Raw genomic sequence first — 14,218 nt, forward strand, 5'->3', positions numbered from 1 at the left:
AGGGGAGGGGAGGGGAGGGGAGGGGGAGGGGAGGGGAGGGAGGAAGAGAAAGCAACACTGAAACAGACTAGAAACTCCTAATGGTAATATCCAGATTATGAATGCCCCTTGGTGTTCTTTGCAGCCAAGTTTTTGTCACTTGTTCAGAAAAATGAGTCAAAAATCAAAGAAAGGGAACATGCACTGAGTGGCTAACATCTAGCAGATATTTTAATAAACATTAAACTCACTAAATACTCAGAGTAATCCTACAATGGGGATGTTATTAATCATATTTTATAGATGCCAAATCTGAGGTTCAGGGAAGTTAAAATAACTGCTCAAAGTTCCACGGTTAGCAAAGGAGCATATCCAACCCTAGGTCGATCTGATTACCTCAACTGAGCCAGTTTAGATATTTGTTGGTAAATTCATTTGGAGGGAAAATACAATAACAAAGGTCAATATTTTATTGCAAAGCATGGTCACTGTAATAATTGGTGTGGTAATTCCATGATGTCTGGAGTTTTTAACAACGGGTAGAGTATCCATGGATAAGAGAAAGGCTTTGAAAGAAGGGACAGATCCCCCATAGAGCCTGATTCCACCAGCCCTGCACCTCTAACAGTGAAGATGTGCCTGATTGCGGGGGAAGGAGGAACTGCAGACCCCGTGGGATTGCAAACCACAGCCGGGTCCCAAGGGCAGCAAGAGGGAGGGGAAGGCAACCGCAGTGATTGGCTCACTGAAGAAAATTTCCCAAAGAGAAAGGCGAGAGGCGAAGATTACCTCTGTAACTACTCTCCAGGTATTCTGTGGTGGCCTCAAAAAGGGCTTCATAAAATAAATGAAGAATATAATTCTAAGCAAAGAATATTAGAATCTTAGAATATTAATCGATACCCACAAGCCTTGCCAAAGTATGTGTGTACGTTTTTAGTCTTATTTTTTAAACTTTCCACAAATTTTTCACAGAATAGAAAGCACTGCTTGCAAAGTAAAAGCTACTTTAGATTCTTTTGAAAAGCAAAATGTCTATATTTAAGGGGGAAGGGAGATGGTTTCTTGAGTACCTACTACATGCCAGCCACTGTACTAGAGACTTTACATACATTATCTTATTTGATTTTAACAAAACCCTGGAGACTATTATCCCTATGTTATAGATGAGGAAAATGAAGACTCAGAAAAGATAACTAACTGCTACTGCTTTGACAGTCAGCAGTCTCAGGGCTGGTATTTACACTCAAGTCCATGTGACTCAAGGCCTTTATGCTTTCCTCTGTATGCATTTATGTAAAATACTATTGCTGCAGTGGCTCAGAGAGGTTAAGTAACTTTTCCAAAGGTTAAGGACTGTATGTCTTCAAAAACTATTGTTTTAAATACAATGTTACATTATTGTTTCTCTACCACTCCCTTACCTAGCCCCGAACAAAATCCTGTTGGTAAATGCAGACAGTTAATTTTTACATCATTTTTAAAACCGAAGATAATTGAGGAAGAATATGATTGCCTATGTCCCTGTATCCAGTGTGATGGATGTTTCTTTTTTATAAGACAGCCCAGTCTGAAGAATAGAAAATGGTATAACTGTAACATGTTACTTATTATCTTCAAATACTAGAAGTAGGGTTCCCTAACAAATGGTCTTGCAAATTTATATAAAAAATAATTCACAAATGTTCTGTCCTTTGTATTTGAGATTTTCTATTTCCACCAAGATATGTAAGAAATAAAACACTGCGAAACCACATAACACTGTACTAAAGATGGAACTATTAAAAGAACTCCTGGAGTAAATCACATCCACAAAATTGTTTAAAATTATAGTATTTACATAAATGTAACAAGATATTCCTGAGCCACATTTCCATAATTCTCCCAACACGAGGATTTCCACAATACAGTCACAAGTCACAAAACATATATAATCAAGAACACAGATCAATTCCCAACAGTATGTTGGCCCGAATTTCAGTGAAATCTCTTTCTGACTTATTGTGAGCACGGATCAAAATATTTTTTTTAAGAACTGGTTTTAAGCCTTTGTCTATCTTTTTCACATATCTTCAATGGTGGAACATGCCTGACCTTTGAGTTTTAGAAACTGGCACAGTTATATAGAACTGAGTCTGGTGAATAAGATGGGAAAGATCACTTATGGCTTTCACAAGGCAGAAACATAAGCCTGAGACTCTACAGATTCTTGGATGGAATACTGAAACAAGACACCAAAAGAATTTGTGGGATATGTATTTTTCAGTGTGATGTATGGCTCTGGGACAATTTTAAGCTTCAACAGTCTAATTTAACTTGGTCTTTCCATTAAAGGGAAAGAGGAATACGAAGTTAAAGAGTATCTTTTAGGATTTTTATACAAATCAGGATGTTGGAGCAAGAGAAGCTTTTAGAGATGCAAAACCTGTGCCCATGAGCGAATAGCCCCCAAACCCCCTGAAGCACTTCATCCTAAATACAATGAATGACCAGGATTCTGGGAGAGATTACAACCCCCTGAAATGTAGTTAGAATTGTGGACATGGGCGATAAAAGCTGCCTTGATGATGAAGCATGCCAGACCCTCAGAGGACACACTAACTGGAAAACAGAAGAAAGTGCATTATTTTCAGGGTAAATTCAAGTAGCTCTTCTAATAAAATGTGAAGGTTTATGGATAATTTTTTAGAAAATAGTAGTAGTAGGATACATTTTTTTAAATATATAATTTTACTGTAGAGAATATGTTTTCATTCTTTCAACATATTTACTGAAAGCATACCATGAGCTTACACTGCAGGCAGAGTAAATCAAAATTACAATTACTGTGAATTACGGCAACTCTAGTTGATTAGCTCTGCTTTTGTGGTTAATATTATAAGCTTCTAAATCAAACAACTGCCCTATTAACATATTCAGTACGGGTTTTCACCTTACACTGCATTCAGACTTCGGGTTTAGAGAATTTATTTCACAAGTTTATGCCACATTTTCAGTTCACACCTCTCCTAAGCAAAATATGCAAACACACAGCTGCTCTAATAGTCTGACAGAGCAAGATCTACTCCACAGATCTCTGACTTCCACCAATAACCAGCAATGATACAAAAGGACCCTCGTGAAGAAAGCTATGTTTTCTTAATAATAACAGTTGTATAAACATAAGGTCTTCTCAGTTAAAGGGAAACCAACATCAAAAAGCAGTAAAACATAGAACCCTAAACCCCTCTTTCTTTGAAGAAACCCGTTTGAAGCGAGGTGTTTCTAGTTATGGGTGAATGAAATGAGAATTCAGCTGCAACAAACGGACATCCAGTCCTATGAAGGACTAATTAAATCCATCTGAGAAGCTGCATCTAAAACTGTCTCACATGTTTCAAAGTATGCACCAGTCTGCCTTTTGCAAAGCCATCAAAACCTTCAGCCACAAATGACGCACATCGAGGCTCTACAACAGTGCTGTTTTTATGGACTACAAAGCTCCATAAAAGGAATGTTAAGAGTTTACACTATTTCATTACTGAAAAATCAGAGTTAGGGCAGAACATGTTTACTTATCACTATCTGAAATTTCTCTCCGGCTTCCAACTCTAGTTTTGTGGATCTTCTCCAAGACCTCAAAAATAAAACAGGAGATGCATCAGTACTTAAAGTGCTTCATATACTTGTTGAGCAGAAGTGGTTAAAAAAATTAATACAAAATTAACCACAGTTGCACAGTTACCTTTTTCTTTCTGATACATAAAACCAGGATTTTGATGTTCTGTTCAGATCTTGAGTAGTTAATAAAAGCCAGCAGAAGGAGCGCAAAACTTAAAAAACTCATTGGTTTGACAAAATATTCCATTTAGTAACCATTATTTGGCCTACGAAGTGGTAGAAAAAAAGTTACACTCAGAATTTGGAATATTATCCCAACAGAATGAAACAGTCTTAGTGTCTATGTCTATCTTACCAAGCCTTTCAAACCTTCTATAATTGGTTTTGGGGAGCTCATATAATCATATTGAGGAATCACATTTTTTTAAGTTGTATCATAAATACATATATATATTCTTTTTTCTTAAGGAACACTATTAGATGTGACAGTAGGCAACAAGCTCCCTAAATAGGACAAAGTCAATACTTCAATTTTTTTCAATATATTATAGAGATAAAACTAACACCATCTGCCTAATTGCTAAACTTAAGAGTTTCTTCCCATTGCAGAGAGCTCAATATAGAGAGATGGGACTAGCCATCAGGAAACCCAGGGCTTCTGGCTTTGCTCTCTTTGATCACTGAGCAACCCTGGATGAGGCACTCAACCCCCAGGCCTAGTGTGTTCTCTGCTTTTCCACAAGGGGTTGGCCTAGGGGTACCAAATTCTAATCACTCCTAAAATTCTGTAATTTTTCTTTTTTCTTCAAACATGCACTTATGAAAATAATAAATAGATTCTGTTCGGAAACCTATGTACAGTTTTTCACACCACAGAAACATACTAACCCCCCAGTTCTCTGCTACCTTCTTTGTCCCAAGAAAATTCTGGGCATACCATAGCAATTTAGAAAATTAACTCCAACTCAAAGATGTCAGTTCAGAGGAAATTTCATAGCAGAGAAAAAATTCCTGGAAACAAATACACACTGCTACATTACTGACAGAGAAAAAAAACAGTTTAAAAAGAAATACATCTTTTTTTCTCTAAATACTGGTAATATTAAGTGGGTAGTTTTTTTTTTTTTAGGTAGCAACAAAAAAATTTTAAAGTCATTTTCTCTCTACCAAGAACATGATTTCAACCTCTTAGAGGGTAAATTTAAGGAGCATAGCCAATCTGATTAGTTTCAATTGTGCTCTTAGAAAAAGTTAACCATTAAAGCAAACTCAATATTATACTTGGTCATAGGTAAAAATCAGCACCTTGAATGATACCAAGAGATTAATCAACAGTGGAAACTACAGATGTAATGACTTCCTGTGAGAAAAAGGAAATAGTGTTAATATGGCATATTATTGTAACAGGAGGGCAACTGGTCCATTCAAATATGTTACCTGCCAACTTAAATTCTGTAACCTATTATTCATATTAGCATTTTACTTTGTCTTTTTCTAAGAGTGAGGAAATCTGAAGTACTGTAAGAATGTATCATTCAACACCTTCTTGTATCCTAACAAATGTTTAGCAGTTTTACAAATCTACATGTATTTCAGTTTTTGGTTTTTCCTCAAAAATGATTAGGTAACATTCTCTAAAAATGTACTTCACACTGATAAAGTTAGAATATAACTCTTAACAGAACAAGTTAACCTCTTAAGTTCAAGTGAACTTTACTAATAACTTCACTGAAAATTTAATGAAATATAAAATTCAAAGAAATATGTTTCAGTGTAAAGATTTTCAAAACTTTCAACCAAAATATGCAGTGGATATTTATCCTGCATTTAACCTACTCATAAAAGTGTTTTGTTTCTTCAAAAGCACACTACTGGTATACTAAGCAACTTTTTTAACAAAAATTAATGTTTTTCAAACCAACTGGTCTCTTGCAAGGAGGTGCACAATAAGACTGCCATCTCCCATCCGCTAAAGGAGGGGCGCAGTCACATGACCTGCTTTCACCACTGGAATGCGAGCGGAAGGATGCTGGCTGAAGCTCTAAGAACCAGTCATGACTCCCTATGCTCATTCTTTTCCTTTGTCAGGGCGACTAGCAACAAGACAGCCTGAGCCTCCTAGTAAGGATGCACCCCAGCAGACACACAAAGGACATCTAACATGTGTAAGAAACAAACGTTTGGTGTTTTAAGCCCCTGCAATATTAGGGTGATTGTTACTTGCAGGATATCCTACCCAACTCCGAATGATAAATGAAGCTGTGTTTTGAGTCACGTTACATCAGTAATGTGGGTTTTTCTTCTTTCCACCAAAGTCCTATGCGAGGAAAAAAAAAAAAACTAATGGTATATTAAGATTCATTTGAATCTGTACCTAATGTCAGTAACGTTAAATTGATCCTTTAGAAAATGATCTTTTACAAAACATCTGATCTGCTCATTCCTAGCTCTAGTGGCAGACTAAAGCTTGACAATTAAAACTCAGTTTGCAAATCAAAAATTGACTTTTACTGCTAATAGCATTTAATTAACCAAAAAGATTTTTCAGCCTATTTACTGCACAGATGAGTACTGTATTTACAAAAAGAATAAAACTGATTATTTTTTAAGGTCAAACCCAACTTTCTGCACTGTGTTCAAGTTCTAGAGTGTGGAGGACACCACATTCACTGCAAGCAAGCTGTCACCACTCAGCTCATTCTCCCATACGTCCCACAGTCCCACCGTCCCACCGTAGAAGGCGTTCCTCCCTCCCCCTTTTCCTCTCTTCTCCCCCCTCCCTCCCTTTCTTCTTCCCCTCCTCCCACCCCCCTCACTCAACAAATACTTCCTGAGAAGTACAAGGCATAAACAACAAGACAAGGTCCCCATCCTTATAAAGCTTATATTTTAGTGTGAAGAGATGGAAATTAATCAAGTGGGCAAAGAAATAAAGAAAATACAAAGTTTATGATAAATGCAGTGAAGGAATTAAACACTATCATATGATAGCAAGTAACTAAGGGGTCACTTTAGAGACCTAAGATCTGTTCCTGCTCCTCAGGTAAAAACAACAATGAAGACAAAACAAAACAGTAACCATAACCAAAAAACCTCTCAACTTCCCCAGAAACAGTAAGAGAATCTGATTTCAAACATGAGTTTACTGAAAATATGACACAAATTTATTCATTCATAAAGTGATCAAGGTACAGAGTCTATTAATTCTCACAAGATATCAATTTAAGCACAATTCAGGCTTTCTAAAAATCTGTCAATCAACAGTATTCTCTAGACCATACTTGTAAACTGCTCTGATAAGAGATGGCTAGAATAACAAACAACTCAGAACATTAGTACCACACAATAAATGCTGTGTAGCTGACTCTACATTTTAAATCTCTCTACTATCCATCCATTTTTCTCCCACTGCCATAATAACCATAGTTGAGGTTACTAGTACCTCCTACTTGCATTCTGCCTGAGTAGATGCTAACAGGTCTCCTTCACTCTGCCCTCCTCCAAGCTATTCTGCATAATGCAGGCAGATTGATCTTTCTCGCAAGCAACTCTGATCAGTTTCCTGAGGGAAGGCATCCTCTGGTTCTCCCTGCCCTCCAGATAAATCCAGACCATTGAACACGGCTCACAGATTTCCACATCGTCAGGTCTCTGCTTGCTTCATTACGGCCTTTTCCTTCACATATCTCCTCTCACCACCCTCCCTCCCTGCCACCAGGTCCCCTACCTTCAAGCTTTCCACATCCCAGCCGCATATCAATGCTTCCAGTTCCTCAGACACCTCACACAATCTTTTAGCCCTTTTTATACTTTGTACATCTGTTTTCAAACTCTGACCCCCGCCTAGCCCACCCTCCACCCACCTTCTGTAGGACTCAGCTTGGCCTTTATTTCCGCCCTAAGGCTGCACACAGCCACCTCCGCTTCCAGGTTAGGGCTCCCCCAGCTGTTCTCTGCAGTGCCCGCCTCCCCCTGTCATCACTCACTCATTGTTCTACCTGACACAGCCTTTGTCCTTGCCACCCTCCACAGGTGACAAATTCTACAAGGAGTCAGACATCATCTCTCCTGATTATTACTGATTCTCCAGGACCTATGTCATTTGAGGTACTTAATAAATAGCTATTAAACTATGTTACAACTAAATGATAAACATATAGTGGCTACAAATACATTGAAATTCATCTAATGGTCGAGTCACTCAGCAAAGACACTTTAACTGTTTGCTTCACCATTCATTGTATTCATAAATAAGTTTGAGGGGCCAAAAATATTAGGCCAAAATGAATAAAATAACTTCCAATAAATTTTTGTGGTAGAAATTTTACCCATAACAGACTACTAGACTACTATGGATTATTTATAAGGGCTTATAAAATTGAACTGAACTCAACCTGAATATCTGATGTCAACATTCAAAGTTCTATTCCAAATAAAATTCTTCAGAAAGTGGCTGAAACCAGGCGATAACACTAAAAATCACTTGAAGTCTTAATTATAGTATTTGCCAACCCTAATATGATAACAACTGATACCATTTAGTGATTTTCATTTCCAAAGTAGCTGGCTTTTATAACTTTTTTTTTCTTCATTCAGTCACATAAGAAGTTACTTGACTCTTGAGCACACCATGACTGCGTCATTCAAGAGGGTACAGGGCAACTGTGTACCCAATCAGACAAGCAGTTTTCCAGATTACATGAGCAGAGCCTCACCTCTTTATGAAATGCAGTCCTATGGTTCAAAAGAGCATTACCAGACCCACTGAACAAGGTGGCATTTAAAAAGTAAACAGATCAAGCTGTGCAAGGTTACTCTTCAGACTTGATTCTTCTACAACCTCGTTTATCTGAACCCTTCCTATCAGACATCAAGCTGATCTGGAAGAGTTCGCTTTGAAAGGATATTCTTGGGAGTTCCCTGGTGGTCTAGTGGTTGGGACTTGGCGCTTTCACCGCTGTGGCCTGGGGTTCAATCCCTGGTTGGGGAACTGAGATCCCGCAAGCCACGCAGAGCAGCCCACACCGCCCCCCTCCCCCGCCAAAAAAGAAAGGATATTCTTTAGCCTGAAGTAAAGAAGTCACATTGAAAAGCAAGTTAGTTTTGGACCTTCTTCCTGAAACCAAGAGGAAGGGAGAATAATTCCATTCTACCAGTGATGTTTCAGGACCAATGAAGTTACTACGAATTCTGGGACACTGAGCAAAACTTCTGGAATGAGCTCTCACTACCTTTTGCTATTTAGCAAAACATACACGTCTCTAACTCTTCTATGTAGTCATCTCTCTGGCTAGTTTATAGACCTAAAGAAGGAAAAATGAGAGGCTACTGGAGGGGTGTTCAAATCTACTCTGACTCAACTTCTTTTCTCCCACCCATGGTACAGTCCATTCTTTGCTTTTTCCAGTTTCTTAATTCAGATTAGATCAACCTCTTAACACAGCCTATTAAGTGATCTCCAGCAACTACCTCCAAGTTCAGTGTGCTAGCTAAAGGAGTTCCAGTAATTGCACTTGAGGTACTTATATGTGTAACACCAGGGTTCTTTATTCAATGAGCCAGCTGCCCATCTACTTCCCTGGATGGCCCAAGCATTGCAGAAGTTTCGTGGTAGGTGACTAAAATTCCATTATTTCAACAGTCTCATATCGTCCAGACCCTTCCACTGCAAAGTTTTGAAACCCCCTTTTTTGGGGGGGAGGGGATATTCGGTAATACATATACAGGGTTCAAAATTCAAAAAGTACTAACAAGACATCTATTAATAGTATATGGTATGTATCCTTCTTACTTCTGTCATGGGGTCAGCCATCCAGCTCCCAATTCAAAGGCAACCACAATTATTAGTTTCTTGTGGTTCCTTCCAAAGATATTTTATACACATAACAAGCATAAACATATACATTATTTTTTACACGAATAAAGGTATACTGCTTCTGTCACTTAATATATCAGCACATACGGAATATTCAAATCCTTTTTTTTTTTTTTTTTTTTTTGCGGTACGCGGGCCTCTCACTGTTGTGGCCTCTCCCATTGCGGAGCACAGGCTCCGCACGCGCAGGCCCAGCGGCCATGGCTCACGGGCCCAGCCGCTCCGCGGCATGTGGGATCTTCCCGGACCGGGGCACGAACCCGTGTCCCCTGCATCGACAGGCAGACTCTCAACCACTGCGCCACCAGGGAAGCCCTCAAATCCTTTTTAATGGCTATACAGTAGTTCAAGAATATGGATGTACTTACACACACTGTAAGTATGTACTATACTTATTTAATTATCCCATTTTGATGGGCATTTCAGTTGTCTCCAGTCTCCTGCTGTTACACACAATATACTGCTATGAACATACTTGTGTACCTCCCACATGTGAATATATCCTGTAGTATAAATTCACTGTCAAATTGTTCTCCATGGAGGCTTTTATCAATTTATACACCTACCAATAATATATGTGGGCCTATTTTCCTACAACCTAATAAAATTAGAAATTATCAAAATTTTCATGTTTGTCAAAATGTAGGTGAAAAACAGTATTTTAACTTGAATTTCTCTGTATAGTTTAGCACATTTTGTCATTGTGCAGAAGCCATTTATATTTCCTTTGCTACAAATCATCTTTCAACATTTTTTGCCTGGGTGGTTCGTCTTTTTCATATTGATTTGTAAGAGTTCTTTATACACTAAGAACACTCCCCTTTTGTCACTAAAATAAGCTACAAACTTTCCCTCTGGTCTGCTGACTTCTGTATTGGCTTTACTTATGATGGTTTTATAGTTTTAGCAGAAAAATTTAACTTTTTTTTTTAGCATTACCTTGACTTATCTTCTCAGTAATTTTTTTCTCAAATGGACAAGTAATTTTATCAGGAAAACAAATGTTTTTGCCAAAGTGAAAGAATTCCATTTTTATACATTATATGTTTCCATTAAAAAAATCCATTAACAGAAAATATTTTCCTCAAATAGGATAATATTTTTTGTTGTTTTGTCTAGGACAGCTTTAAAAACAGGGGGGAAAAAGGTCCAAGTGAAAAAATTACCTAATAAGAGAAGTAGATAACATGATCATAACACTGAATTACTGTCACAAGAAAAAAAAAAATTAAATAAGTATTTTAAATATAAAATATTGCATAACTTTGAAAACTTGCTTCAATTTTCTATCATTTATCATGCACTATAAGTAAATTTTCTAAATAGGATTACAGTCTTTTATTATAAGCCTCTAACAGTACTATGGTATTCATTTTATTATTATTATTTTTGCCGCTCCGTGTGGCATGTGGGATATTAGCTTCCCAACCAAGGATTGAACCCTTGCCTCCTGCAGTAAAAGTGCGGAGTCCTAACCACTGGACCGTTGGGGAATTCCCCACTCTGGCATTCATTTTAAAATGCTACTACAAAAATGTTCTTTTCTTTTTCTGTTTGCCTACTGTACACTTAAGCCATAGATAAATTTTTATTAAAAAGTCTACCATAGATATAAATGTAATAGTTATCTGACTTTGTTTGCTATTGTCCTTTTTATGTTCAAGAATAAGAGTCTATTCTAAAAATTGACCATAGAGGCAAAGGGACAGATATAATAATGTTTTTTCCCTAAGAAGGGTATTTGAAAATTATTTCTTTAGAAGAACAACCAAGATTCTTACCATGTCCCTATACAAATTCCAGTAACTGCATGATTTAGCATTACTCTCTACAAATGGGATAAAAGAAACAGATTATGACGTATAATGCAGGTATAAACTCTACTGAAGATACATTTAAGGTTCTTTTCATTAATATTTGAAAACATAAAGAAAATGTTAATTTGTGCACAAGATTATTTATTGGTATACGTTAAGTTCATTTAATTCTTCATCTTTATGAAAATGTTACACAAAAATACTTAAATAGCTCTACTTAAAACCACAATTTCAAAATGTTCTCTGAATATCAAAACAAACTCTGGTGGAATGTTTTCTTAGTCAAGAAATCTAGAACAAAATGCATGGTGGTAGAACAAATGGGAAAGGGTTGGCTATATTAGAGAAAGAAAAACCTCAAACAATGCGTATATAATTATTTCTTATAATGCATCCATATGTAATTATTATTTTTTATTCTTATGTTCATCACCATATCCTTTCTTTGAGAAGAAAAATATAGGTTGGTAATTTCAATGATATGACTACTACAAAACATTTCCCTCCCTCCACCACAAGCATCTAAAGTTGAGACAACTTTACATCAACCAAAATGAACGTTATTGAAACAAAATGAAAGCACAAACAAAACCTTTTAGATGCAAAAAATCTTACCTATTTCAAACCTTGTATGGCTCTAAAAAATTATTACTTACTTGGAGAAGACTGTAAAATCACCACTAAAAATCAATATTTTGAATTTTAACATAATTTGAAAAATACGTTAACATCTACAAGAGGTAATAAGATACTAAAAATGCTTTCTGACAGTTACTCTTACCCAGTATCTCTAATTGTATATTTTGTAAAACTGTACATTGTGTGTGTAATACTGTGTGATTCATTCATGTCCTTGCAATGCCTTCCATGCTTCCTTTAAATGGTATGACTTGAGCCTCAATGTTCAACAATCACAAAGAAAATTCCTCTCATCATGTGACAAAACTGTTCTGGCTAGAAGTAAGTGTATTATTCCTTATATTAACAAAGATTTATCCACGTCTGACAGAGCTAATTTTCCATGTCAGTGCTACTATTTCTCAGAATTTTCTCTAGCAAAACTACTTTGTAAAGTTAGATACAGAGAGGTACTAGTTCACAGGCCTTGGAATCATACTGACCTGCGTTTAATCTTAGATTCTACACTCCCAAGCTGTGTGACTTCAGCTACCTTACTTAGTATTTCTGAACCTCAGTTTCCAACTCTTCTGTAAACTAAGGCTAATAACGTCTACCTTGTGGCTTACCACTATCCCATTTAGAACAACATATGTAAAGTGTTTACCACAGTGCTTGAGACAAGGAACATACTCAATAGAACAGACCACAGTAATCAGTTGCCTCATGAAAATACCTTTGAATAGGCTAAAGTAAGTATCAAAACCAATACTACAACTACAATAAGACAGGGAAATCCTTTTCTCACTCTACTATTTCTGGAAAATAACAATAAAGAAAAATACTCCCATAATAAAAAACTAAAATTATCTATAAAAGATGTCTGATTTTTCAACAAGCTTTGCTCTCCCGTGCCACCATGTCCCAATGTTTTTCCTCACCTTCTTATACTCTGATTTAGAGGCAAGTTCTGGCTTATGTATAAATCATGTTCTAAATGGTTATTCATTAGTCATCTCTGCCATCTGGAACTTCTTCATCTCCTCCTACATCTTTTCTTTCCCCCAGGCAGCTGAGTCCTTAGCTCTCTCTTTCTCACGGATTTAATTACTAATTAGTTGAAGGCACCTCCATTAAAGCATTTATCTCTGTATTTTAATCACTTTCAAGTCTCCTTCACCATCATAAGCAGAGACTGTTTACGTGGATATCTCTAAGGTAAACTGCCATTAATTCATCTTTTCCCCCCCCCAACGCAATACCATGTTCATATTAGCAAATTTTCACTGCTTCCTTGGGATGGATATCTAGATGTAGAATTACTAGACTGGAGAATATCAATGTTATCAAATTATTTTCAGAAAGGGTAAACAAACATATACTATTTAATTTGTCTTTTAGTTGCTGACATCTAGCCCGATAACTATTATTTGGAAAGATTATTATTTGAAATATTATTTAAAAGGTAAAATATATCCACCACAGTGACAAGGATATAAATAAGTCTAAAAATACTTACTTAAATATTCATGATAAAATACTCATGAGAGAACTGAGTCAAGGTTCTGGATAACCCAGATGTTTAACCTTTTGAGGAAATGCGAGATTGTTTTCCAAAGTGGTTGTACCATTTTACACTCCCACCAACGGTGTATGAGGGCTCCAATTTCTCTACATCTTCATCAGTATTTGTTATTATCTGACTTTCTTATTATAGCCATTCTAGTGGGTGTGAGGTGATATCTCATTGTGGTTTTGACTTGCATTTCCCTGACGACTAATGATTTTGAGCACCTGTGCATTTGCTTATTGGCAACTGGATATTTTCTTTCAGAAATGTCTGTTTAGGTTCTTTGCCTATTTTTATATTGGGTTGTCTTTATTATTAAGTTTTAAGTGTTCTTTAAGTACTTTAAATACAAGTGCTTCACTGGATATATGATTTGCAAATATTTTTTCCCATTCTGTGGTTTGTCTTTTCAATTTCTTGTTAGTATCCTTTGAAGCAAAGTTTTAAATTTTGACAAAGATCAATTTATCTATTTTTTTCTTTTATTGCTTATGCTTTTGGTGTCAAATCTAAGAAACCAATGCCACATGCAAGGTCATGAAGATGTACCCCTATGTTTTCTTCTAAGTTTTGTTGCTCTATTTACATCATTTATCCATTTGGGGTTAATGGTTTTTTTTGGGGGGGGGGCGCTGTGTTGGGTCTTAGTTGCACCACGCAGAATATTCACTGAAGCATGCGGGATCTTTTGTTGCGGCATGCAGGCTTCTCCCTAGTTGTGGCATGCGAGTTTTCTCTTCTCTAGTTGTGGAGTGCGGA

At 36.7% G+C, this 14,218-nt stretch overlaps 1 protein-coding gene and 1 long non-coding RNA gene across 4 annotated transcripts in view; both read right to left on the reverse strand.

Annotated features, from left to right (window-relative positions):
* PCCA (propionyl-CoA carboxylase subunit alpha) overlaps positions 1 to 14,218 on the reverse strand; it is a 357,444-nt gene that overhangs the window by 104,238 nt on the left and 238,988 nt on the right. The gene's annotated exons all lie outside the window — the stretch shown is intronic.
* On the reverse strand, positions 13 to 5,809 carry LOC113625392 (uncharacterized). The gene is made up of 3 exons (XR_003434654.1): positions 4,468 to 5,809; positions 3,704 to 3,845; positions 13 to 3,595 (listed from the first exon to the last, which is right to left on the reverse strand). It is a non-coding gene; the product is annotated as an uncharacterized LOC113625392 (long non-coding RNA).

Source organism: Aethalodelphis obliquidens, unplaced genomic scaffold (genome assembly GCF_003676395.1).
Source record: "Aethalodelphis obliquidens isolate GAN/ISIS:26980383/991018 unplaced genomic scaffold, ASM367639v1 scaffold15, whole genome shotgun sequence".
NCBI lineage: Eukaryota > Metazoa > Chordata > Mammalia > Artiodactyla > Delphinidae > Aethalodelphis > Aethalodelphis obliquidens.